At 40.3% G+C, this 5,346-nt stretch overlaps 1 non-coding gene across 1 annotated transcript; it reads right to left on the bottom strand.

Annotated features, from left to right (window-relative positions):
• Nucleotides 1–359: 359 nt before the first annotated feature.
• Nucleotides 360–431, bottom strand: Trnae-uuc. The gene has a single exon. It is a non-coding gene; the product is annotated as a tRNA-Glu (tRNA).
• Between the last annotated feature and the right edge of the window lie 4,915 nt (nucleotides 432–5,346).

Below are 5,346 nucleotides of genomic sequence, written 5' to 3' on the forward strand. Positions count from 1 at the left end.
TAAAAAATAATTAAAAATATAAGATTAAAATAATAACAATAATAATAATAATAATAATAATAATAATAATAATAATAATAATAATAATAATAATAATAATAAAGGCCCATAAAAAATCAATAGTGAGAAACGATATACAGTATGTATGTTGTGTTGTCAATAGTAAGAGAAACAATTGAGACCCTGCAATTGTGTGGAAATGAGGCAGAAAGTCAAATCAGCAACCTGGGACTTGGTCACAATTTTTGTGATACCGTATGACAGCAGGGTCTACCATTAGACAACACATTATGCTTTCAATGTCTTCCCAGGCGGTAGTACCTCCCTGTTTGATGGCTACCTACTACATACAAAATTATTTCCCATGCCGGGAATCGAACCCGGGCCTCCTGGGTGAAAGCCAGGTATCCTAGCCACTAGACCACATGGGACAGTAGGTGTTACTTTCCTAGATTTGGTTGTAGTAAATAAAAAAAAATATACCCCAAGATGCACAGTTACGGGGTGTGTTATTGTGTCAGGTGTATGGTGTTACAGGTGAGTAAATGTGACAGGTTTGACTGTTGATACATATGACTAGTGATACAGGTGGTCTAACAATACACAAATACTTAATGACGTCTCTAATTGGTGAGACAACTGATTGCTGACAACACACCACACACGCACCTGTCTCACCACACACACCTGTCTCACCACACGCACCTGTCTCACCACACGCACCTGTCTCACCACACGCACCTGTCTCACCACACGCACCTGTCTCACCACACACACGTGATACACTAAATACACACCTGTCTCACAACACACTTGACACGCCACACACACACACACACCTGTCTCACAACACATTTGACTCTCCATACATACACACATCTGACACACCCCACACACCTGACACACCACACACACACACCCTATACACACCACACATACCTGGCACACCACACGCACCTGACACTCACCTGCCACACCTAACACACACCTGACACACCCCACACACTTGACACACCCCCACACACCTGGCACACCCCACACACCTGGCACACCTCACACACCACACACACCCGACATTCCACACACCTGACACACTCCACACATCTGACACACCCCACACACTTGACACACCACACACACCTGATTAAAATATTGTTTGTCGTAAGTTAAGTGCGTCATCAGTCAAAAGTTTTGCCAATCAAACGAGTTGGTAGTCCAGACACCATTTCCAGTTTAACAAGCACCCAATCAAGAGTGTAATCAATTAGCCGTGCTACCTATGTCATCAGTCAAGTGCGATACCAATCAAACCCTATAATCACTCATATGCTCAACCAATCAAACCTGTCACCAGTCATATGTACTACCAAACACCTGTATCACTAGTCATATGTGCGACCAAACAGCTGTGTCACCAGTTAGGTGTGTCACCAATCGAGCTTGGCATTAATCAGGTGTGTCAACCTCCCCAACAATCAGCACACCTGCCGGGTAGGTGTACAGGTAAGACCACGTGCGGTCAACGTATAATACCTGTCAGCATTATTGATCGTCTTCACACTGTCACCTGAGCAAACAGCTACTGTGATGGCGGGTTTGTCTTCCCTCTCCAGTTTTGTCCAATAATCTATCTTTAATATTAATTTTCACTTACTTTTATTCCTAAGGATGTAGATAATGCTATCCTGGTGCGTCTCACTTCTGATTTATATGACAAGAGGAGGTGAAGCTTATGAAAATACCCGAATATTTTTATCAATTCGTTTTCCGGTTTAATATTCGGATGGACATCTTACTTACATACAAGAAAGGGGCGTTTTGCATATACATGAGGTCCTTACATGCATGAATGGGCGCCTCCGGTCATCTATCACGCGAATGGACAGCAATTAACCGAAGACCAGCCAATCAGCCACCAGTACATACCTTACCTTTGGGAGGGACCAATGGGAATGCAGGAATCACCAAGCCCCGCCCCTCATTAGCACCGGGGTTATGTTGAACAAGCAGGCGGTCAATACCACCCATGTTATAACCTGTTCGCGACGACAGGGGGCGTGGGTGGCTAGGGGCAGGATGTGTGAGTGTGTGATAGGATTGTTAGAAGAAGGATGTGTTGGTGTGAGGATCAAGGAACAACGCAGAGTTAGGTAAAGGTTATAATGGTATGTGGGGGGGAGGTACGAGGGGGTCGAATGAGAGAGGAGAGGATGGGAGGGGAGGCCAGTGACGGGGTAAGACACTGGAAAAAACTGAAGGTTGGTGGGTGGGTGATGAGAAAGGCTTTAAGAGTGGCCTTGGCCTCCTCGTCTCCCGAGAACCAATCTGTTCCTTATACTGATTTTGAATATACTGCTTCACTACATGAAAGAACTACTCTAGATCTTATCATATTACCAACAAATTGTTTATCTTCTTCAGTTTTCTTAATTCTATATGATGTGTTAAGGGACAGCAAACTCGTTGATGCCTTCTTATAAGTCCTTGTTCCCGAGAACAGTAAGGGCTCATGACCTAAGGGTTTCTTTGTTACCAGAGACAGGCGGTACAGGACTCCCGGATGTGCTTCACTTATAATCTCCGTCATAAGGTCTTCAGATTTGGTATTATCTATGTGTGCTGTTTGTGGTAATTCTACGTATTCCTTATCTCTGAATTGTCAGCAAAAAGAATCATCTCATGTGAAGAATACAGATTTTCCCGATGAAAGATGTCCAGCTGTATTTCCTCTAGATGAGATCTGAACAGGCACAGAGCGGCGGTTGTTAGTTATTGTTTTGATTCAAACATATTCTTTTTAAATACAATTCAAAATTATTTTGCCATTTCACGTACACTATCTTTTACTTCGTTGATATTCACAGTATCTCGTCAGGTCTATTGAGGTATAATCTTAAGTTTAATCGAAGGCTAAGTTTTTCATGCAGAATTCTTTGAAAAAGGTGAAAGTGGGTTACTTAGGCATGGTGGTCTATTTGGGTCAGTCCGGACAAAGTTCAATGAAATCTGATATTTTCATCCGGTATCACTCAGCGGCCGAATAGTTACAGAGCCCTGCACCTTATTTCCCACGAGTTGCTGGCTCACGCCAGGGGCAAACCCAGTCCACCAAGCTTTGAATGGGTACCGAACTTAACAGTTAGGAAAGGGAAGGCCACACTGTCCATAGGAATACCGAACAATTAGTATTCATGTGCTGTATCCACACTGCCCGCAGCTGGGCGTCAAAACTATGGACAACGTTTACTTTTCACTTCTTTGAAAACATGTTTATTGTTATAAATACTTTACATTGATGTTATATAACTTGGCAAAAATTACTAAAATAATTTTGTTTACATGACTTCTGTTTTATGAACAATATTCTTTGTAACAGTTTGTAAAATCATAAAGTTTTGATGCAATAGTGGATTTTTAATACTGGTGTGACTCTGCTCATTAATATATTGTTGGCTTTAAGGCAAATTAATTTTTTTTTATATAATATGAACCAATTTCTTTTTTTTATTTACCTTTTGCAGAAATGCAAAATAACTAATTTTCATATAAAATTGTTACGACGGACTTAGTTCTCCATTGGCGTAGAAAATTTCAGGCTACTGCTAACAGAGTTGATCCAATTACCTTATACAGTATCTTATTAACCTTCTTATTCTCGTTCTATGAGATATAAAGCACTTAAGGTTGACAACAGGTGGACAAAACCATGAGTACTCCTCGCTGTGGTAAACATCTCCCCTATCTTTATTTAACGTGGTGTCCCAATTAGGATTTAGTTACACGTAAAATTGTATGCTGGGGATAATACAACTTTGTTTCTTTATTTATTTCTGTCTCTTGCTGCAACAATAGTATCGTCTAACTCACCCTTGTAAACGCTGCCTTAATGTCTTCCAGTAAACCTATACATTCACAGACAGTGTTGTGATCAAGAGGTTAGTGGTTGGATTCTCTTTTCTGCTGTCGAAAGTGTCTGTAGTCCATTTTTTTTACTCTTTGGTATTAATAATCTTCACCGGGACAAATGCTCTAAATTTATGAAGACAGACACACACACACACACACACACACACACACACACACACACACAGAGGCATAAGTTGGAAACCAAACTCTTTATTCTGGAAAAAATGCAAAGTATGTATATCATACTTTTTTGTTCTTTTTTATTTTTCTAATTTATTATGTTTCTTAATTTTGGGATATTTTCGGAATCGCTATCGGTAGATAAAGCTTTTATTATTTATTTAAAGTAAAGCCAAGCTGCCGGTGGAGGAACACGTGCTGTAGAAATGTACTACAAGATGGCGGGTCAAGGGTTATGTTGGGTGAGTGGAAGACCTATATCTTGTGAGGCTGGTAACGTCTGCCTATGATATGATGTTTGAGTCTACATAACACCTTAAGATATGATTAGTCTAACAAGGCCCTCGATCATAATGGATATATAATTAAAGGCTTTACAATACTAGCATATGCAGCTTGAAAAATACCTTCGGTCTTCTTCGTCTACGAATGACTGAGAGACAGACCGAGTCCTCCCAAGAGCCCCTAGAAGGCCTTGGTCCTCATGAGTTACAGTATATTTATCTTTCTCTTTTCTTCTCACCTTTTTCACTCATTATCTCCGTTCTACCTACTCATCCCTGAAGCCATTACTTACATGGAGACAAACGAGGAGATTCTGTGTGTATCAATCTCTTCTATAAACTCAGAAAATCGTGATGTAATGTCACTTACCTTTAAAAGTCCATGCGATGTAATTTTATATACATTTGAGGACCTGTTTTATAATTGTCTCCCCTGGTCTTATTCCCGTTTTCTCTCTGGGGTTATGTTACGCCTGACAATCCTCACCAGCTGATTCCCTGTACGTATGCGTGTTGTGTATCCAATCTTGTCTTCATGTCTACAGTGAAACCCGATATTATGTTTCACTGTCAGTATATGATTTATCTCTCTATCTCTCTTTCGGTTTTTTCTCGTTCTTCTAACTTTCTCTCTCCATTCATTCTCCTGGTATTCTCATTGTATTTCTCATTCCCTCTTTTGCTAAATAATAATCTTAGGTCAGGTCTTATTGGCCCTACTGATAAGGTTTTTTCACCGATCACCTGAAGATTAGACACCCCAGCTTATATCATCTGGAGATTAACCTAACCTAACCCAATTCCTTACTAGATTACGTTCGGGTGTTTAATCTGAAGTGAAATAGGCTAGGCCGCTTGGGTCATAACACAACTTATCTCTCCAGGTTTAGTTATTTTGTACAATTCTTTCAATTTTTTTTACAGGTTTAATCCTCCTAAAATATCATCAATTTCTTCTTCAGTTTGTTTACATTGA

Source organism: Homarus americanus, unplaced genomic scaffold, assembly GCF_018991925.1.
Source record: "Homarus americanus isolate GMGI-L3 unplaced genomic scaffold, GMGI_Hamer_2.0 scaffold17856, whole genome shotgun sequence".
Lineage (NCBI taxonomy): Eukaryota > Metazoa > Arthropoda > Malacostraca > Decapoda > Nephropidae > Homarus > Homarus americanus.